The 22157-nt window shown below is 50.4% G+C and overlaps 7 non-coding genes across 7 annotated transcripts; 4 read left to right on the forward strand and 3 right to left on the reverse strand.

Annotated features, from left to right (window-relative positions):
* Positions 1-392: 392 nt before the first annotated feature.
* On the forward strand, positions 393-464 carry TRNAC-GCA (transfer RNA cysteine (anticodon GCA)). Its single transcript has one exon. It is a non-coding gene; the product is annotated as a tRNA-Cys (tRNA).
* Positions 465-3411: 2947 nt separating this feature from the next.
* Positions 3412-3483, forward strand: TRNAC-GCA (transfer RNA cysteine (anticodon GCA)). Its single transcript has one exon. It is a non-coding gene; the product is annotated as a tRNA-Cys (tRNA).
* Positions 3484-8547: 5064 nt separating this feature from the next.
* TRNAC-GCA (transfer RNA cysteine (anticodon GCA)) lies at positions 8548-8619 on the reverse strand. Its single transcript has one exon. It is a non-coding gene; the product is annotated as a tRNA-Cys (tRNA).
* Positions 8620-10199: 1580 nt separating this feature from the next.
* Positions 10200-10271, reverse strand: TRNAC-GCA (transfer RNA cysteine (anticodon GCA)). The gene has a single exon. It is a non-coding gene; the product is annotated as a tRNA-Cys (tRNA).
* A 3442-nt stretch (positions 10272-13713) lies between these two features.
* Positions 13714-13785, forward strand: TRNAC-GCA (transfer RNA cysteine (anticodon GCA)). The gene has a single exon. It is a non-coding gene; the product is annotated as a tRNA-Cys (tRNA).
* Positions 13786-17744: 3959 nt separating this feature from the next.
* On the reverse strand, positions 17745-17816 carry TRNAC-GCA (transfer RNA cysteine (anticodon GCA)). Its single transcript has one exon. It is a non-coding gene; the product is annotated as a tRNA-Cys (tRNA).
* Positions 17817-20795: 2979 nt separating this feature from the next.
* Positions 20796-20867, forward strand: TRNAC-GCA (transfer RNA cysteine (anticodon GCA)). The gene has a single exon. It is a non-coding gene; the product is annotated as a tRNA-Cys (tRNA).
* The last annotated feature ends 1290 nt before the right edge of the window (positions 20868-22157 follow it).

Consider the following 22157-nt stretch of genomic DNA (forward strand, 5'->3'; position numbering starts at 1 on the left):
CCAACTCCTCAAAGGCTACCAGCCTACGCAGCTCCTGTCACAGGGAGACAGGGATGTTCAGTGGGGTCCCCACAGGCCCTGCTCTTGGAATTTGGGGACTCTGGTTTGAGTCCATTTCTGTTCTCACTGGGGGGCAGAGAAAGAACCAGGATGCAGGAGGGAGCTGGGGTCATTTTGGAGCCCTGGGAAGCTTCTAGACTAATGAGAAGGGCACAGAGACCCCGTCTCTGCTCTCTGCTGACCCCACCACCCCGAGGCCGGGCTGCGGGCTGCAAGGAGGCTCCTAGGAGACAGGTCCTGCAGCTTCTGAGAGTGGGCAGGGGAGTGGCCTGACTCACCCAGTGACAGGGACTCACGGGGAAAGGTGCTCATCAGGCCACATGGACATGCCAGGGGGCATAGCTCAGGGGTAGAGCATTTGACTGCAGATCAAGAGGTCCCCGGTTCAAATCCGGGTGCCCCCTCCTTTTGGTACCTAAGTTATTCACTTGTGGCTTAGGGGCCCCCTGATGGTCAGAGAACTCCAGTGATGCCTCAGCCCCACTCCCATCTCTCTTAGGCGGCAGCATCCATGATGTCCCTCTCTGTGCCTCATGGCCACCGAGGCCCCAGGGATTCCCTCAACAATCCCTCCACAGACTCGGTCTCAGGACCACTCACCTCTACTCTTCCTCCCACCAACACCGCACAACCTCCTCACACCAGCCCCGACGCACCCCTCCCAGCAGGCCTGGCGCTGCTGGGTCTGCATGCTTCTGCACTAGTGAGACCCCCGGGTGAAGGTTGGGGTGAGGCTGAGGGGCCCGAGGCTGTGCTCAAAGGACAGGGGGAGCTTGACGGTGCCCTGGAAGGAGGCTGGATGCCAGGGAGGCCCCTGGGCTCCCGTGCCAGAACCCAGCCCTCTTTCTCTCTCTGGGGCCAGCACCACTGTTGTCTCTCCGAGTTGATTTGACAGGGAATCTGGGTCACAAATGGGCAGCTCGGATGTTCAGAGCTCTGAGGACCCAGGTCATGAAATGATTATTTTTTGTTTCAGTGGAGAAATACAAGAATGTCTACGAGTAAAGATGAGAGCTACCTGCTCTGATCTCTCGGTCTCAGTGGCCGCCTGGGTGATGTCCTTCCAGCAGGACAGGAGGGCACACCCCAGGCTCCCGAGCGGGACCTGCTGTCCACGTGCATCGGTGACCATCAGGTGATAGAAATGTCACGTCAGTTGATTGAACTGTGGTGTCAGATGATTGAACTGTTGTTCAATACCTTGAATGACATGAGAAAGGATTCCATCCAAGAAACGAGAAAAGGATGCCAGGTAAAAGGATCAGTTCTGCAGGAAAATGCTTAAGCTTTATTTATTTATTTATTTATTTATTTATTTATTTATTTATTTATTTATTTATTTTTGCTTTTTGGGTCACACCTGGCGATGCACAGGGGTTACTCCTGGCTCTGCACTCAGGAATCACCCCTGACGGTGCTCAGGGGACAATATGGGATGTTGGAAATTGAACCCGAGTCGGTCGCATGCAAGGCAAATGCCCTACCCTCTGAGCTATTGCTCCAGCCCCACTTAAGCTTTATTTAAAAGTATAGAAGAAAAAGAAAGTGAATGGAAAGTGTGAAAAAATCAAGTTGATTTGCTTTCCCATAAAGCAAACACCACCCCCCAGGTACTAACCTAGAACAAGACTAAAGAACAGATCATACGAGAGATTAAAGAACAATAGTGATTCTAAGTTGAAGCCAGTAGGTGCAAAAACCAACTCTTCTAAGTTGAGGCAGAAAAAATTTTTTCTGAGATGACAATATAAGAAAATTTCCAATCCTGATGGAGATGGACTTGCTCCAGGAAGATCCTGCAGGTGCCAGAATAACGGATAAGAGTGACCCTTGTCAGGGATATGATCCTGTTCACAGATCTCGAGGCTCAAGGTGACTCCTAGTGTTCTGGGAGTGAATGACATGGGTGGTCATAGGAAGAGGCACAGGGCCTGCAGAATGGAAACTTCAAACCCCGGGCTAGTTCCGTGTTCTCAGTCAGCTACCAATCAGTGCTGTGGGTGTTTGGGGACACTACAGAAATGCATTGGCAGAATCTCTTGCCCCTGCTGTCTTCACTGGGGTCCCTTCGGAGGGGGGCTGGTTGAGTTTCCCTCCCCACCCCAAGCAGAGTCCCGGCAGTGAAAACCTCCGGAACCCAGCCACAGCCATGCTCAAGGCCACTCTCCACACGCTCAGATGAGTCTCACCCATGAAGGAACCGACAGAGGAACCCAGGTGTGCGGGACCCATGGCTGAGATCTCCATGACTGTTCAGATTGGGACTGGGCCTCCTCCACCCAGATCCCCTGTTTTCCAGTAGCTAGGCGGTCACAACCACAAACTGCCCCTACCGCCCTCCCCTGCTGCCATGTAATCTCATTAACGGCCAAGATCCAGAGACTATAAATCAAAGCTTCTGGAAGAGAGCGACACAATTTATTTTTATTTTATTTATTTTTATTTATTTTTTTTAATTTTTAAAATTATTATTTTTTAAATTATTTTTCCCCCTCACGGAAGAGCCTGGCAAGCTACCTGTGATGTATTTGATATGCCAAACACAGTAACAACAACATGCTCTTCGTGTTCCTGGAGCGAGCAGACGCCATTGAGCTGCACTAGCATGTGACAGGGACAAATGAAGATGTTACTGACACCTGCTCAAGCAAATCGATGAACAATGGGATGACAGTGATACAAGGATACAGAAATGCATTAAGTTTTTGTTTATTTTTATTTTTATTTTTTTGCTTTTTGGGTCACACCCAGCGATGCTCAGGGGTTACTCCTGGCTTTGTACTCAGGAATTGCTCTTGGCAGTGCTTGGGGGACCATATGGGATGCCGGGGATCGAACCCGGGTCGGCCGCGTGCAAGGCAAACGCCCTACCCGCTGTGCTATCGCTCCGGCGCCTTTGTTTATTTTTTTTAACTGGTCCCACGTACCTGGGTTTTTCATTCGATTCTGGAAGTTTGCGACCACCGGGATTGATAGGGGACAGGTAGAGGGACGATGCTGCTCCCGTCTGAAACACCCCAGTGAAATCACCAGGTGCAAGGTCCGGAGGCATCTCAGCAGTGAGCTGCTCGGCTCTGAGATTCATTTGTGACTCTCTGGATCAGGTGATAATATTTTGTAAGCTTGGCCAGCTGTTTGGCTAAACAACAAGGCAAGGGAAGGGGCGGGATTCTGAAACCCCTGTCTCTGTTCTCTGCTGACCCCACTGCCCTGAGCCCGGGCTGCGGGCTGCAAGGAGGCTCCTAGGAGACAGGTCTGGCAGCTTCTGAGAGTGGGCAGGGGAGCGGCCTGACTCACCCAGTGACAGGGACTCACAGGGAAAGGTGCTCATCAGGCCACATGGACATGCCAGGGGGCATAGCTCAGGGGTAGAGCATTTGACTGCAGATCAAGAGGTCCCCGGTTCAAATCCGGGTGCCCCCTCCTTTTGGGTCCTAAGTCACTCACTGAAAGTTTAAGGGCCCCACTGGTGATCAGAGAGCCCCACTCATGGCCTGTGGGGGCTCCCAGAGCTCTGTCCCAGGCTGCAGCAGCTCCTGATGGCCCTCTCTGTGAAGGGTCGCCTCTCACCCATGCAGTCACTGAGGCCCAGGACTGCCTGCCTGGGTCCCTCTTAATAGCGCCCTGACAGCAGGTCTCAGGGCCACCCAGCTCCAGGCTATGTCCACGGCCCGTCCCCCTCCCAGCAGGACGGAGGCTGCCTGGTGCGGCTCTTGCAGCAGATTAGCCTTGCTCAGGCGCGGGCGGAGGCAAGTGAGATCAGCCGCCAGCACCACAGACCCTCCCCTCACAGCTCTGCACCCGCCTCTCCTGGTGCTGTGACCCCCGTACTCTGTCCCCACCCAACTGAGCGCAGAGGGAGGGATTTTCCTCTCACTCATTCCCGCCCTCTCCCCGGCCGTCCACTCGGCCACACACTGACCATCTGTGACTCAGTGGACACCCGTGGGTCCAACAGCAGTGGCCCAGGTGGAGGGACCCGGGTCTCATCTGAGCGTCTCTGAGGGAAGAACACACAGAAGAAAGGAATTCACATCTTGGAGACATAAAAGATACGACATTTAGGGCTGGGCTGGGGGCTCCGGGCTGGGAGCGGCTTTGGGTGCAGGAGGCTCAGGGCAGCCCCCTCCCACAGGCCCCCCCAATACAGGGCCGGGGGTAACCACTACACAGCACTGAGTGTGGGCAAATGCATGGAGGAGGGGCCGGAATCTATAAACCACAGAGTCAGCGGTTTAACTGCTGCCATAATATGTACATGCCATATCTTAAATTTTTATTAAAACTGTGATTTAAAAGTTGTTCATGATACAGTTACTACTTTTTTCAGGCATACAATTTTCCACACCAATCCCACCCCCAGTGTGACCTTCCCTCCACGGTGACCCAGTTTCCCTCCCATGCCACAAGCCTGCGCCCTCAGCAGGCACGTAGCAAATTCGCTTTATATTAATTGTTACAACAAAATTACAATAGAAAGATCACAAAATAAATAACTGTCAGTGGTGATGATCGACTGCTTCATTATTTTAACCTAAAGAAATTCAAATCATGTAAAACTATATGATCTAATATCTATTCTCACTTAAATCAGTCTTCAGCTCTGGCATAAAAAAAGAGTGCACTGAATTTTATTTTATACTTGGGTCTCATGGTGATAATAGCGATGTCTTCCCTGTCATTAATAAAACTGTGTTTTTAATTCTTTGCTAGTACACTTTGTAGCTTGCCGGGCTCTCCGAGAGGGGAGGAGGAATCCAGCCCAGGTCGGCCGCATGCAAGGCAAACACCCTACCTGCTGTGCTATCGCTCCTGTCACAAGTTAAAATGTATTAAAATTAATTTATTAAAGTTCATTTGTAATGTGAATCTATCCAAATTGACATTTCCATTTAACCACCATTCAGATTATGCTCAGGGCTTAGCCATATCCTCCAATAATTACTAGAACATGGTACCTCCATGCCATCACTGTCACCTGGATTGTATCTCGCCCACACAGCAGAGCCTGGCAAACTACCCATGGCGTATTCGATATACCAAAAACAGTAACAACAAGTCTCACAATGGAGACGTTACTGGTGCCCGCTCAAGCAAATTGATGAGCAACGGGATGACAGTGACAGTGACGATGACAGTATACTTTGTACTTTACAATGGAGAATTTAGTAAGAGTGAAGAGAATTAAGGAAATTCAAAGGGAAAAACCTGAAGAGGCCCATTAAGTATGATGTTTTATCCTAAAAAAGGGACTATTGGTTTTCACTGTACCACTGTATCACTGTTGTCTTGTTGCTCATCGATTTGCTCGAGCGGGTGCCAGTAATGTCTCATTCATCCCTGTCTTGTTCAGGGACAGGGGAATGAGGTCCATTATTGTTACTGTTTTTGGCATATTGAATATGCCATGGGTAGCTTGCCAGGCTCTGCCGTGCAAGATTCTGCATTGCTCTTTTCCAGGAGCTTTGTTTTGTAGTCTCTGGATCGTGGCTATTGATGAGATTACATGGCACAGGAGGCAGTTTGTTGGTGTGACTGCCAAGCTACTTGAAAACTAGGGATCTGAGTGAAGGAGGCCTAGTCCTGATCCGAGCAGGCTTGGAGATCTCAGCCACGGCTCCCACATACCTGAGCTCCTCTATCAGTTCCTTCATGGGTGAGGCTCATCCGAGCATGTGGAGAGTGGCCTTGAGCATGGCTGTGGCTGGGTTCTGGAAGTTTTCAGCTGCTGGGACTCTGCTTGGGGCAGGGAGGGAAACTCAACCCACACCCCTCCAAGGGGCCCCAGTGAAGACAGCCTGGCGCGGGGGCAGGAGATTCTGCGTCGTTCTCTTCCAAGAGCTTTATTTTATACTCTCTGAGTCTTGGCCATTGATGTGATTTTATTGGTTTTACATTATAAAATATTATATATTACATTTATATACATTATTATATTATATATATTCTTAAATATCTACACTAGTAGATAATAGATTGCAATAAAAATCTTTTTTTAATAGTTTATTTATAATTAGTAAATCAACGTGGGGGTACAGTTACAGATTTATACATTTTTGTGCTCATGTTTCCCCCATACAGAGTTCGATAACCCATCCCTTCACCAGTGCCCATTCCCCACCTGCTGTAAACCCAGGGTCCCTCCCACCCTCCCCAGTCCCGTCTTCCCCCACCCCAAACTGCCACTATGGCAGGGTATTCCCTTCAGTTCTCTCTCTCTGATTAAGTGTTGTGGTTTGTAATAAAGGTGTTGAGCGGCCATTGTGTTCAGTCTCTAGTCTACATTCGGCTCGAGTCACTCCTCCCCCGCATGACCTCCGACCACATTTTACTTGGTGTTCCCTTCTCTGAGCTGCCCAGAATGAGAGATCAGCCTCCAAGCCATGGAGTCAACCTCCTAGTACTTATTTCTACTATTCTTGGGTATTAGACTCCTAGTCTATTATTCTATATTCCACAGATGAGTGCAATCTTTCTATGTCTGTCTCTCTCTTTCTGACTCATTTCACTTAGCATGATACTTTCCATGTTGATCCACTTATATGTAAACTTCATGACTTCATTTTTTCCATAGTATTCCATGCAATAAAAATCTTTATGAATGTTTGGGGCCCGAGTGAGAGTACAGCGGGTAGGGTGTTTGCCTCGAATGCAGCTGGCTGAGTAATTCCTGAGTGCAGAGCCAGGAGTAAGCCATGAGTACGACTAGGTGTGACCCAAGATGAAAAAAAAACACAAAGCCAAAGTACTCCATGGATGTAAAAATAACTGGTAAGACCTTGAATATTCAATATATAGAAGATTAGCATGAATTCATTATTCACGTGCATACAATCCCTCAGAAGCCGGGCATTAACATGTCTTTCTTAATCTAGTCCAGGGCAGCCTCAGCACGTGAGGAGGCCAGACCCAGCCCTAGTGCTGGGGAGTCCGTCTGTCTTCAGGGAAGCTCCTCGGTAAAACTGGCTTCAAGGCAATGGATTCCCTAGGCTGTTGCTTGTCTATAAAGTCTGTATCATTCCTTCAAATCTGAGTGATCTAGCGGGGTACTCCTGGGGACGTTTATCTGTGGAGCTTGTGTACAATATCCCTTAGACTGAGCATCAGGGACCGGGAAGGTGAGTCCACTGACAGGGCAGAGGTCAGGAGCGGAGGCTGTCGGGTCTTGCCTTCTGGAGAGGCCTGTCAGAGTCTTCAGGGAGCCGGTGTACCTGGAAGGGTGTGACGGCTTGTTGAGGCGCTTGTAAACTTATTCAAGAGACAAAGGAGCTTTGCTTTCCTCTCTGACTTGACTGTGATCAGAACACTGCGATGCAGAGTGGGGCTGACCAGGGAGTACCAGCTCTCGGGATGAAGAAAGGGCAGGGATGTGAGACTTGACTTACTCCATGGAAAATGGTTGTTTCTCCTTGGGCTTTTCTGTAACTCAGTGAAAGAGAAACAGCTTCTTTGTTTGCTTTTGGGCCATACCCGATGATAATTAGGAGTGACTCCTGGCAGTGCTCTAGAGAACATATAAAATGCCGAGGATCGACCAGGGTTGGCCGAGTACAAGGTAACACCCTCCTTGCCTCACTCTGGGCCCTAGGAAAAAACCTATTGCATCAAATTGTGTCACACAAGGATGTTTTGATTAAGTATCAGTGTCTGTCGCATGACCTGAAGAGTCCTGATGTTTCTCGATATGGTTGAGAGCAAACTTATAAAGCTGACAATGTGAGGGACAGTTCCTGAGGCGTGTCTCTGAGTCCCAAGCTGGGCCTCTGATCCACAGGGAACTCAGGAGCATCGACAAAACGCTCACTTGAGTCCCAAATCAGGGAAACCATCACATTCTAGTTTTACCTGGAAATTAATTCACTGTCATTCTGAGAGGGGGGCTTCAGAGTTGGGATGAGCATAGGTTGGTGAAGAGCTACACGCGGGTGATGTTACAGAAAATATTGCTGAGTCACCCCTGGGTACGCTCAGGCCTGCAACTGTCCCTGAACTGGGAACCTGTGATTCCACTGAGCAGATCAGTCCCACCTCAGCCCTGGGGAGCCCTGGGTGAAAGGGGGTCATGGAAGAGCATGGTGCTCTGACAGAGCAACGTCCCTGGGAGACTCTGCTCAGTCAAGTCCAAACCTGCTCACAGGGAGGACCGAGACAATGGACACAGGTGCTGGCTGACAGGCTGAGGGGGTCCCTGTGCTGGGGCCTCCTGGAAGATCTGCTGAAGCCGCCCTCCCTCTACTGCACACTTGGCCATGGACATTTGGCTGCCTGGCTCACCCCACATTCTGAGGAATCTTCTGGGGTGTGTCTGGGTCAAATGGTGCTTTTCTGGACCCTCCAGATGATTCTAGCAGACGTTTGTGTAAAAACCACCAACTGCTGTGTCTTCCCCTCTGACACTCTAGAAAGCCAGGAATCTGTGCTCGATGCCAGTGGACACTGGGAAATAGAAGTGCAGGGGAAATCACAATATCCACAGGGGGGAAAAGGAGGGGGCACCCGGATTTGAACCGGGGACCTCTTGATCTGCAGTCAAATGCTCTGCCCCTGAGCTATGCCCCCACACCTGTTGGGTGGGTCTCAGAGTCATCTTTACCCAGAGTCACCCTCACACCCCACAGCACAGGGCAAGCTTCCACTCATCTCTCTACGCTGGAAAGACCAACCAGTGACCCTCCCCAACTCCCCCAACTCTCTGTGCATCCCCAGGGCCCACCCCTCACGGGCAGCACCTGCCCCTCCCCACTGTCACTGACTCAGCACCCACAGAGGCAGGGACACTGCTGGGAGGACCCTCAGGATACATGTGTCCTCCTCTTCCTCTTTGATACAACGCACAAGTGACCTTCACACAGCTCGTGCCACCTGTGACCTGCACTGCACAGAAGGTGTCTCTCCACTGGGACCATCGTCAAGGGGGCGGGGCCTGGGGGACTGAGAAACTCCTTCCTGCCCCGCGTGCAGGCATCTTCCCATGAGGCTCACGAGGAGCCCAGACCCCGGGGCTCACAGCTCTGGGTCCAGCAGGGAACCCTGAGCCGCAGCGGGAAGTCCTCGCTGAGCCGAGCCCCCATCCCCAGGACATGCGTGCTCTAGTGGGGATACTCTCTTATTCCACGTGTCCTTGGCCTCTTTGGAGGGAGCAAGAGACTCTGGACCCACCCGGCAGTGCTCAGGGGTCCTGGTGCGCAGGAGAACAGGGGGTTCCCCTGGGGATGCCAACTGTGAGCTGTTCACACTTGCCCTGTGAACTGCCCCTCAGCCTGACCAGAAATTTTCAGTCAATTTCCCAAAGATTAGAATAGAGAGCAAACTTTTCTACCTTGTTCCTGTCCCGGTCGAACAACCATTCTGGGTTCATTTTAAAATTTATTTACTTACATAATAAACTTATCTCATATATGCTCTCACATACCAAGGTATGATATTATTTAGCTTTTTATATAATTTACAATAACTGTAGCACTGTCATCTCGTTGTTCATCAATTTATTTGAGCGGGCACCAGTAACGTCTCCATTGTGAGACTTGTTGTTACTGTTTTTGGCATATCGAATATGCCCGGGTAGCTTGCCAGGCTCTGCCATGCGTGCGAGATGCTGTAAATCTCTTCCTCCTCCATCTTTTCTTGGTTTAGATTATTTTCTGTTTTTTGAGTAACCATGTTAATTAAAATTAGCTAATAGTTGCAATTGAAATGATGAATTTTGGTAGACCGAAGTCAGAAATATTCCATCACTCCTAGTACTCACAGAGGAGACCCCCTAATTCCTGTCTCTAACAGTTAATGGAGGTATTTTGTAAGAACTTTTAGGTCTGTGGTGTCTCAAGTACTGACCCACAGCCTGACTAGTACTTGAATGACCATATTGTGGTGCCCCAGACACGGGATCAGCCGAGATTGAAGTGTCTGTTCTGCTGGGAAATCTCGCCGCCCTGTGGCTCTCTACTGCCATATCCCACGTCACTCACCATAGTGGGGCCCCTGAGCCCACAATATTCCTGAATTCAGGGCAGTGGGAGCGAGGGGAAGAGTCTCTCCCCGTGAACTTGCTACAGCATTGCCAGGATCAGAGCGGTGACGCCACAGAAAACAAGATGGGGCCAGGTTAGTTCCCTGAGTGAATAACAGGTACCAAAAGGAGGGGGCACCCGGATTTGAACCGGGGACCTCTTGATCTGCAGTCAAATGCTCTACCCCTGAGCTATGCCCCCTGGCATGTCCATGTGGCCTGATGAGCACCTTTCCCCGTGAGTCCCTGTCACTGGGTGAGTCAGGCCGCTCCCCTGCCCACTCTCGGTAGCTGTCAGACCTGTCTCCTAGGAGCCTCCTTGATGCCCAGTCTCAGGGGTGGGTCAGCAGAGGTCAGAGACGGGGTCTCTGTGCCCCTCCCTTCCCGTGACCCCTGGTTTGGCTCAGGCGCTTTCAAGGGCTCCATAGTGACCCTAAGGTCCTACGTGTACCCCAGTCCTTCCCTGTGTCCTTCAGCGAGGATGGACATGACCTGAATCCCAGAGTCCCGATCTCCAAGTGCAGGTCTATGGGACCCACATGCAGTGCCCAGCCTGGGCTCCCGGGACAGGAGCTGAGCGAGCTGCCGGCTTTGAGTCGGGAGTTAGACTGGGAGCTGTGCGGGCACAGCAGTGCCCAGAAATTTACCATGTGGCAGAGACTTCTTGTCCATCCTGCTGGTACCACAGTATATTTCTAGGGTAAACCCCTCATCTCAGGATGAAAAATTTTTGATATCATGTGTCCAAAGTCTTTGCCTTTAGAACTTTGGAGATTTGGTGTCTGCACCTCCTCATTTCAACTTCTCCATTTATCATTTAAATAATATTTCTTATTTTTAGTTATTTCTTAGTCTTTTTAATATCTTTTTCTTAATGAGAAAGTGGGCCAACTTTACTTTTTAACTTTCTTTTGAATTTTTTAAATTTTCAATTCACTTTTTTATTTTTCTTTTAAATTTTACTTAAACCCTAGTTTAAATGAACCATTTTCCAACATTTCCATTCACTTTTTTAAAAATTGAATCACCATGTGGAAAGTTACAAAGCTTTCAGGTTAAAGTCTCAGTTATACAATGCTCAGACACCCATCCCTTCACCAGTGCACATATTCCACCACCAGAAACCCCCGTATACCTCCCCCACCCCTCCCCTCCCCCCTGCCTGTGTAGCTGATAAATTTCACTTTACTTTTCTCTTTACTTTGATTACATTAAATATTTCAACTAAAAAAAACACTATTATTTTATTGGAGTTTCCCCCCCACCCCCAAGGTCAGACCTGTTGAAAAGGAAGCTTTTGATAATTTGTTTTCCATTGCTAACAGTGAAGAGATATGAGGTTTTGGATTTCTGTATATTAGTAACTAAGTCCAGGGAAATCTCTGCCAGAAATTGCATCACTGCAAGTTCGTGCCTCCCTTTTGGGGTCGTCATAAGATGGCGGCCAGGGCTCAGTTCACAGTCTAGAGACATTTCTGCAAGAAGCTGCTGGTGTCCAAAGTAGTTTAGCTGCCCTCCGGGGCCATGGTCCTGCAGCAGTGGAGAGCTCAATTCACTTTTTAATTTTACTTTTTAACTTTCTTTAAACCGTAGTTTAAATAAACTTTTTAAAACTTTATTTAATAAACTCTATTTAAACCATAGTGTACAAAGTCGTTCATGACACAGTTATATCATCTATAATTCTTTTATTATAGTTTAAGTTATATGGTTACGGGATCCAGCACACCGACCACCCACACAAATGCCCAGGAGCTTCCCTAGCTTCTCCTGTAGAGCGTAGGATGGTCATGACTGGGAATCAGATTCCCTTTGCCCGTCAAGGCAATGAGGGGGTGCTGAAAGCATAGTTCAGCAGGAGGGGGCCTGGCAGGGTTTGGCTCCTGGGACCACCCGGTTCTCCAAGTTCTCTAGGGGTCCCTTAGCTTCCGTGGCACTGTCAGTGAAGGCAGCTCTGAGTCCCCATCCTGGTCACTGAACTGCCTCCCTGCTTGGCTGAGAAGCTAGTTGGTACAGGGAGTGGGTTACATCCTGGAAAAGTGAAATCAACCAGGAGGAGGGTGAACTGAGGCAGTGAGGAAAGGAAACAGGACATGAGGGCAGGCAGAAATAAGTGACAAATATATGATTAGAAAAATAAAAATGGGAGGGGCCACCTAGACTTTAACAGGGACTTCAGGATCTACAGTCAAGTGCTCTACCCCTGAGCTATATCCCACACCTGTCAGCTGGGCCTAATACTCACCTTCTCCCCAGAGTCCCCCCCACCCACACACGGGGCACGTTTCCACTCATCTCCACGCTGGAAAGACCAACCGGGGTCCTCTTCCAATCCCCCAGCTCCACCTGCGCCATCCCAGGGCCCCACCCCTCAGAGGCAGCATCTGTCCCTCCCCACTTGGCACTGGCTTCGGCACCCAGGGTGGCGGGGACATCATTTCTGGAGGAACTTCAGGATAAACGTGTCTCTGCCTCTTCGACACAACACACAAGTGCCCACCGGCAGCTCTTGCCCCTGTGACCTGCACCTGCACAGAAGGTGCCTCTCGTCTGGGACGGACATCCCGGGGGCGGGGGGTTGTGCAGGAGGCTTCAGGGGACCGATAAACTTCCTTCCTCCCTGACTCAAGGAGTCTCCTGGGAAGCTCACGGAACCTCCTCCAGCTCAAGGACTCTGTGTGACTTGAGCCTTCTGTCCTTCCTGAAGAGACAACCAGAATATCTGGGATCCTGTAGGAGTATGAGTCCATTTTTTGAAACTTTTATTTTGTTTTGTTTTCTTTATAAAAATTTTATTTTCAAAAGTTGTTCACAATAATGGATTACATTTAGTATTTCAACACCAATCCCACCACCATTACACCTTCCCACCACCGTTATTTCAAAATTTTCCACCACCACTTAAGCCTGCCCAGCAGGCAGATGCTAGATCACTTACTTTGTATTGCTTGTTATGAATAGCATGAGACGTTTTGTGGCTGCGTGTGCCAGCAATTCTGAATTTTTAAATAATTCAGATGTGGAGAAATCTCTACAGTGAGCTGCTCGGTTCCAAGAGTCATTTGTGAGTCTCTGGATCACGGCCATTAATGTGCTTAATGGAACCTGGAAGCAGTTCGTGGGCGTGACAGCCCGACCCCAAAGGGGCGGGGAGATGGGAATGACCGGCCATCTCTGATCCCTTGAGGCCTGGAGTTTGCAGTCACTGGTCCTGCATACCTGGGTTTCTCATCGGGTTCTCTAAGTTTGTGGCCACCGGGATTCATAGGGGGCAGGTGGAGGGACGATGCCAGCTCCCAACTGAGGCACCCAAGTGAACTCCCCTGGTGCGGGGTCCGGAGGTGTCTGTGCAGCGAACTGCTCAGTTCTGAGACTCATTTGTGAGTCTCTGGATCATGTGGGGCCATTTTGTAAGCTTGGCCAGCTGCTGGGCTAAACAGAAGGCAAGGGGAAAGGGTGGGGGTCCTGAGACCCCGTCTCTGCCCTCTGCTGACCTCACTGCCCTGAGCCCGGGCTGCAGGCTGCAAGGAGGCTCCTAGGAGACAGGTCTGGCAGCTTCTGAGAGTGGGCAGGGGAGTGGCCTGACTCACCCAGTGACAGGGACTCACAGGGAAAGGTGCTCATCAGGCCACATGGACATGCCAGGGGGCATAGCTCAGGGGTAGAGCATTTGACTGCAGATCAAGAGGTCCCCGGTTCAAATCCGGGTGCCCCCTCCTTTTGGGTCCTAAGTCACTCACTCAAAGTTGAGGAGACCAGTGATGGTCAGAGAGCTCATTCATGGCCTGTGAGGCCCCCTCAGAGTCCCCTCCCAGGCTGCAGCAACCCTCATGTCCCTCTCCCAGAAGGGGCCTCTCCCACCCCTCTATGGTCACTGAGGCCCCAAGGCTGCCTGGGGTGTCTCTCAATAGCCCCCACCCCCACAGAGTAGGTCAGGGCCACTCAGCTCTTGTCCCGTCCCTCTCGGCCACCCTCCCCACTCCCAGCAGACACGTGCTCAGCCAGGTGCTCTCCTGCAGTGGACTGAACCTCCTTTGGCTCCTGTGCAGGTGAGGAAGAGCAGCACCCAGCCTGCAGGTCACAGGTCCTGGGGCAGCACCCCCAGCGTCTCTGCTGTGAGTCCCTGTCTCTGTGACCACAGCAGCCCGGCTTCAGTGCAGGGACAAGGACCTGCCAGGCTGGGAGCTGCTGTGTGGGATGAGCGTCCCTTCCCTGAGCTGGGGTCAGATGTTTTTTTGTAACAGTGTCAGTGAGCTTGACCTACAAGGTCTCATATGCCCTATGAAACAAAGACTAAGCACTGTCCACAATAGCCAGTATTTGAAAATAACCCGAGTGCTGATAACAGACGATAGGTGGAAAAAACAATGGTACATCTATGCAATGGAATACTATACAGCTGTTAGAAAAAGTGAAGTCATGAAATTCTCTTATAATGCATGGACATGAAGAGTATCTCTTTAAGGTGAAATAAGTTAGAAGGAGAAGGACAGACATAGAATGGCTGCACTCATTTGTGGGACATGTAAAAATAGTATTAGATGAACACCCGAGGACAGTAGAAATAAGGGTCAGGACAAATGGTCAACAGTTAGAAACCTGCCTCTAGGGCTAGGGGAGAGGGCAGTTAGAATAGAGAAGGACCATTCTGACCACGACGGTTGGAAGGGTTCTCTCTGGGTGGGAGATGGGTGCTGAAAGTGAGCAAAGGACCCAACAGGATGGCCTCTAAATATCTGCACTGCAAACCATAATGCCCAAAGAGAGAGGGGAAGAGAGAGAGAGAGAGAGAGAGAGAGAGAGAGAGAGAGAGAGAGTGAGTGAGTGAGAGTGAGAGAGAAGGAAAATGCCTGTCAAAGTGGCACACTTGGGGGGCCAAGGGTGGCAGAGAGAAACAGGGAATATTGGCTGTGGGAAAGCTAGTGGAGGGGTGGGTGTTGGAACATTGTATAACTGAAACTGGATCATGAGAGCTTTGTAACTGTATCTCATGGTGATCCAATTAAAAATAAAAAAATAAATGAAAAGAAGAAAATAGGCGATGTGTGAGCCCGTGATGGAGCGGATGTGAGTGCGGCGCACTGGCCTCTCTCCTCGTTTCCTCTCGCCGTGCAGGGGCCCAGTGCTGCTACGTCCGTTTCTAGGAGCCAGGACCTCAGTGGGGCTGTAGGTTGGAGTGAGGCTGAGAGTCTATCAACATGGGGGAAAATGAGGGGGCACCCGGATTTGAACCAGGGACCTCTTTTTTTTTTTTTGCTTTTTGGGTCACACCTGGCGGTGCACAGGGGTTACTCCTGGCTCTGCACTCAGGAATTACCCCTGGCTGTGCTCAGGGGACCATATGGGATGCTGGGATTTGAACCCGGGTCGGCCGCATGCAAGGCAAACGCCTTACCCGCTGTGCTATCTCTCCAGCCCCTGAACCAGGGACCTCTTGATCTGCAGTCAAATGCTCTGCCCCTGAGCTATGCCCCACACCTGTTGGGTGGGTCTCAGAGTCATCTTTACCCAGAGTCACCCTCACACCCCACAGCACAGGGCAAGATTCCACTCATCTCTCCACGCTGGAAAGACCAACCAGTGGCCCTCCCCAACTCCCCCAACTCTGTCTGTGCATCCCCAGGGCCCACCCTCACGGGCAGCACCTGCCCCTCCCCACTGTCACTGACTCAGCACCACAGTGGCAGGGACACTGCTGGGAGGACCCTCAGGATACATGTGTCCTCTTCTTCCTCTTTGATACAACGCACAAGTGACCATCACACAGCTCGTGCCACCTGTGACCTGCACTGCACAGAAGGTGTCTCTCCACTGGGACCATCGTCAAGGGGGCGGGGCCTGGGGGACTGAGAAACTCCTTCCTGCCCCGCGTGCAGGCGTCCTCCCATGAGGCTCACGAGGAGCCCAGACCCCGGGGCCCACAGCTCTGGGTCCAGCAGGGAACTCTGAGCCGCAGCGGGAAGTCCTCGCCGAGCCGAGCCCCCATCCCCAGGACATGCGTGCTCTAGTGGGGATACTCTCTTATTCCACGTGTCCTTGGCCTCTTTGGAGGGAGCAAGAGACTCTGGACCCACCTGGCAGTGCTCAGGGTTTCTGGTGTGCAGGAGAACAGGGAGTTCCCCTGGGGATGCCAACTGTGAGCTGTTCACATTTGCCCTGTGAACTGTCCCTCAGCCTGATCAGAAATTTTATAGCAAATTTTCCAAGGATTAGAATAGAAAGTAATCTTTTCTACCTTGTTCCTGTCATGGTCGAACAATCACTTTGGGTTGTTTTTTATTTTTTAATTTTTTTTTGCTTTTTTGGGTCACACCCAGCGATGCTCAGGGGTTACTCCTGGCTTTGCACTCAGGAATTACTCCTGGCGGTGCTTGGGGGACCATATGGGATGCCGGGGATCGAACCCGGGTCGGCCGAGTGCAAGGCAAACGCCCTACCCGCTGTGCTATCACTCCGGCCCTGGGTTGTTTTTTAAAATAGATTAACTTACATGATAAACTTAGTATCTCACAATATGCTCTCATCTATCAGGATATGATATTATTTACCTTTTTATATAATATACAATAAACATTGTCAATCTCTTCCTCTGTCTTTTCTTGGTTTCGATTATTTTCTTTTTTTGAGTAACCATGTTAATTAAAATATATTAATAGTCAGAATTAAAACAATAAATTCTGGTAGACCTTTATGTTTTTCCTGAAGTTAGTGATTGCCTCGTGATTCAGTGGGTTAGTTCTTTTTCAATACTCCAAGTGTCCCACAACCTCTAGTGAGTAAAAAATTTTTTTAAAAATTTTCCCAGGGAGAGGACTCCCAGGGAACTAACTTGGCCCCATCTTGATTTCTGTGGTGTCACCACTCTGGTCCTGGAAATGCTATAGCAACTTCATGGGGATAGACTTTCTTCCCCTCCCTCCCACTGCCCTGAATTCTGGAATATTCCGTCACTCCCAGTTCTCACAGAGGAGACCTGGTTTCTGTCTTTAAGTGGGCTGGAGCATAGCACAGCAGGTAGGGCGTTTGCCTTGCATGCAGCCGACCCGGGTTCGATTCCTCCATCCCTCTCTGAGAGCCTGGCAAACTGCCAAGAGTATCCCGCCCGCACAGCAGAGCCTGGCAAGCTACCTGTGGCGTATTCGATATACTAAAAACAGTAACAACAAGTCTCATAATGGAGACATTACCAGTGCCCGCTCGAGCAAATCGATGAGCAACGGGACGACCGTGATACAGTGAAGAGTTATGGAGGTACTTTTGTAAGAACTTTTAGGTGAGTGTCTCAACTGACCCACAGCCTGATAGTATTTGAATAAACATATTGTGGTGTCTCAGACATGAGGTCAGCCTGAAATTGTCTGTTCTGCTGGGAAATCTCACCGCCCTGTGCCTCTCTACTGCCATCTCCCACGTCACTCACTTGGAAAGGCTAGGAGTCAGCCTTAGTCACGGGATCTGTATTCTTAATAGCACCTACTGTTCGGGCGCTATTCAGACCCAGGCAGGCAGTCCTGGGCCTCAGTGACTGCATGGGTGAGAGGCGACCCTTCACAGAGAGGGACATCAGGAGCTGCTGCAGCCTGGGAGGCTCTGGGGCCCCGCAGGCCATGAGTGGGGCTCTCTGACCACCAGTGGGGCCCTTAAGCTTTGAGTGAGTGACTTAGGGCCCAAAAGGAGGGGGCACCCGGATTTGAACCGGGGACCTCTTGATCTGCAGTCAAATGCTCTACCCCTGAGCTATGCCCCCTGGCATGTCCATAATACCTGATGAGCACCTTTCCCTGTGAGTCCCTGTCACTGGGTGAGTCAGGCCGCTCCCCTGCCCACTCTCAGAAGCTGCCAGACCTGTCTCCTAGGAGCCTCCTTGATGCCCAGCCTCAGGGGTGGGTGAGCAGAGGAGAGAGACGGGGTCTCTGTGCCCCTTGCTTCCTGTGGCCTCTTTGGTTTGGCTCAGATGCTTTCAACGCTCCATAGTGACCCTAAGATCCTATGTGTACCCCAGTCCGTCCCTCTGTCCTTCAGCGAGGATGGACATGACCTGAATCCCAGAGTCCCGATCTCCAAGGGCAGGTCTGTGGGACCCACATGCAGTGCCCAGCCTGGGCTCCCGGGACAGGAGCTGAGCGAGCTGCCGGCTTTGAGTCGGGAGTTAGACTGGGAGCTGTGCGGGCACAGCAGTGCCCAGAAATTTACCATGTGGCCAGAGACTTCTTGTCCGTCCTGCTGGTACCACAGTATTTTTCTAGGGCAAACCCCTCATCTCAGGATGAAGAAATTTTTTGATATCATGTGTCCAAAGTCTTTGCCTTTAGAACTTTGGAGATTTGGTTTCTGCACCTACTCATTTCAACTTCTCAATTTATCATTAAAAAATATTTCTCATCTTTAGTGTATTCCTTAGTCTTTTGATACATCTTTTACTTATGAGAAAGTGGCCTAACTTTACTTTTCTCACTTTCCCTTGAATTTTTCACATTTTCAATCCACTTTTAATTTTAATTTTAATCTCTATTTAAACCATAGTGTACAAAGCTGTTCATGACACAGTTGTTTGGGGATTTAACGTCCCAACCCCATTGTCCCCAGCAGAGTGACCTTCCCTCCACCACTGACCCCAGCTTCCCGCCCACTCTCCAACCTGCCCTTTAACAGGCACAAAATAATTTATTTTAAATAGCTTATTACAATAAAATGGCTAATGGAATTATTGAAAAATACTTGAAGAAAATTTATCAAAATTGTTATATCGCACAATGGGATTATTCAAGTAATTTTGTGGGGTTTACTGAAACTTAGTTTTACTTAGTGTTACTTAGTTTCAGCAGTTTGGTTTGCATCTCCTGAGATTTGGAAATCTCTGAAGCTGGGTCTCTGCTGACATCGCAGAGGCCGTGGGGATGAGTGTGACTGGCTGGGCCTTCAGGAAGCCTCCTGACCCACGCTGAGAAGACCCAAGAGTTTTCAGCTTGAAATCTCTGTTACTGGGCGTTTCGTTGGCTTGGTGTCTCTCTCAATTCACTTTATAAAGCGTATTTTCTTTCAGTCTAGTGAACTCTTTTTAGATCATCCTCTTCTGATTCACAGATAAAACATTTTCTCACGTCACTCAGGGAATCATTCGTTCCTGTGAGGCTCCTGGCCACTGTCCAGTGACCCAGTTCCTGTGGTTCATGCCACATGGCCCAAAAAGCGAATCAGATTTTCGGTTGAAGATATTAGGCACAGAGCAGGAGGCAATAGCTGAATGCAGGAGAGGGAGGGAGAAGACAGGCTGTCCACGCAAGACCTGAGTGTACTGAGAACTCTGACAGGAAGTCCTCTCACCAGGAGCCTGTGAGACGCCACCTGGCCCCTGACCAGCTCGCTGACCTCTTATGGGGCCCTTCCGCAGGTCTTGGGTTGCTCGGCATCATGAGACCTTTTGGCTCTTCTTTTTAATATATTTTTCTCCTAAAAAGCCACAACTTCAAAAGATTTCATGGCTACATCATCTTTATTCTTTTATTATAGTTTAGGTAATATGGTTATGGCAGTGTGTAAGTGTGTAAGATCCAGCACACCGACCACCCACACACATGCCCAAGAGCCTCTCAAGTTTCGCCTATAGCGTGTAGGATGGTCATGGCTGGGAATCAGATCCCCTTTGCCCATTAGGGCAAGGAGAAGATGCTGAAAATATAGGCCGGCAGTGAGAGGGCCGGGAAGGGTTTGGCTCCTGGGACCACCTGGTTCTCCAAGTTCTCTAGGGGTCCCTTAGCTTCCGTGGCACTGTCAGTGAAGGCAGATCTGAGTTCCCAGGCCTGTTTATTGAACTGCCTCCCTGCTTGGCTGAGAAGCTACTTGGTACGGGGAGTGGGTTCCGTCTTGAAAAAATGAAATCAGCCAGGAGGAGGGTGAACTGAGGCAGTGAGGGGAAAAAATGGGACAAGCGGGCAGGCAGAAATGAGTAATGGATATATGATAAGAAAAATAAAAATAGGAGAGGGCACCTAGACTTTAACAGGGACCACTGGATCTACAGTCAAGTGCTCTACCCCTGAGCTATATCCCACACCCCTTAAATGGCCCTAATAATCACCTCTTCACAGAGCCACCCCCACCACCCCCACACGGGGCTAGTTTCCACTCATCTCTCCATGCTGGAAAGACCAACCGAGGTCCTACACCAAGTCGCCCAACTCCACCTGCGCCATCCCAGTTCGTGGGCGTGACAGTCGGACCCCAGAGGGGCGGGGAGATGGAAAGGAGACTCCCGCACTGATCCCTTGAGGCCTGGAGTTTGCAGTCACTGGTCCTGCGTACCTGGGTTTCTCATCGGGTTCTGTAAGTTTGCGGCCACCGGGATTCATAGGGGGCAGGTGGAGGGACGATGCCAGCTCCCAACTGAGGCATCCCGGTGAAATCACCTGGTGCAGGGTCCGGAGGCATCTGTGCAGCGAGCTGCTCGGTTCCAAGATCATTTGTGAGTCTCTGGATCATGTGGGGCCATTTTGTAAGCTTGGCCAGCTGCTGGGCTAAACAGAAGGCAAGGGGAAAGGGTGGGGGTCCTGAGACCCCGTCTCTGCCCTCTGCTGACCCCACTGCCCTGAGCCCGGGCTGCAGGCTGCAAGGAGGCTCCTAGGAGACAGGTCTGGCAGCTTCTGAGAGTGGGCAGGGGAGTGACCTGACTCACCCAGTGACAGGGACTCACAGGGAAAGGTGCTCATCAGGTAGTATGGACATGCCAGGGGGCATAGCTCAGGGGTAGAGCATTTGACTGCAGATCAAGAGGTCCCTGGTTCAAATCCGGGTGCCCCCTCCTTTTGGGTCCTAAGTCACTCACTTACAGTTTAGGAGCCCACTGATGGCCAGAGAGCCCATTCATGGCCCTTGGGGGCCCCCTCCAGAGTGCCGGCTTAGGCTGCAGCCACCTGCATGTCCCTTTCTCTGAAAAGGCCTCTCCCACCCCACTATGGCCACTGAGGCCCAGGGCTGCCTGGGGTTCCCCTTGATAGCTCCACCCCCACAGAGTAGGTCAGGGCCACTCAGCTCTTGTCCCGTCCCTCTCGGTCACCCTCCCCACTCCCAGCAGACACGTGCTCGGCCAGGTGCTCTCCTGCAGTGGACTGAACCTCCTTCGGCTCCTGTGCAGGTGAGGAAGAGCAGCACCCAGCCTGCAGTCACAGGTCCCGGGGCAGCACCCCCAGCGTCTCTGCTGTGAGTCCCTGTCTCTGTGACCAGAGCAGCCCCGCCTCAGTGCAAGGACAAGGACCTGCCATGCTGGGAGCTGCTGTGTGGGATGAGCATCCCTTCCCTGAGCTGGGGTCAGCTGTCCTTATGGAAATGAGGGACCTGGCATCAGGTCACATAGGTCCCATGAAAATAAGACTAAGCACTGTTCACAAAGTCAGAATCTGGAAATAACATGAGTGCCCGAGAACAGAAGACTGGATAAAAAAAACTATGGCACATCTATACACTGGAATATTATACAGCTGTGAGGGAAAAATGATGTCATGAAATTCTCTTGTTAATGCACAGACATGGAGAGTATCTCTCTAGGTGAAATAAGTTAGAAGGAGAAGGACAGACAGAATGGCTGCACTCATTTGTGGTACATAAAATATACTATGAGACAAACACCCAAGGACAGTAGAAATAAGGGTCAGGACGAATGGTCAACGGTTGGAAACCTGCCTCTAGGGCTAGGGGAGAGGGCAGTTAGAATAGAGAAGGACCATTCTGACCATGAAGGTTGGAAGGGTTCTCTCTGGTGGGAGATGCGTGCTGAAAGTGAGCAAAGGACCCAACAGGATGGCCTCTAAATATCTGCACTGCAAACCATAATGCCCAAAGAGAGAAAGAGAGAGGGGGGAAGAGAGAGAGAGAGAGAGAGAGAGAGAGAGAGAGAGAGAGAGAGAGATAGAGAGAGAGAGAGAGGAAAAATGCCTGTCAGAGTGGCAGGCTGGGGGTCCAGAGTGGCAGGACACACCGGGAATATTGGAGGTGGAGGGGTGGGTGTGGAACATTGTATAACTGAAACTGGATCATTAAAGCTTTGTTGCCGTATCTCAGGTGATTCAATTAAAAATAAAAAAATAAATGAAAA

This window comes from Sorex araneus, chromosome 1 (assembly GCF_027595985.1).
Source record: "Sorex araneus isolate mSorAra2 chromosome 1, mSorAra2.pri, whole genome shotgun sequence".
NCBI lineage: Eukaryota > Metazoa > Chordata > Mammalia > Eulipotyphla > Soricidae > Sorex > Sorex araneus.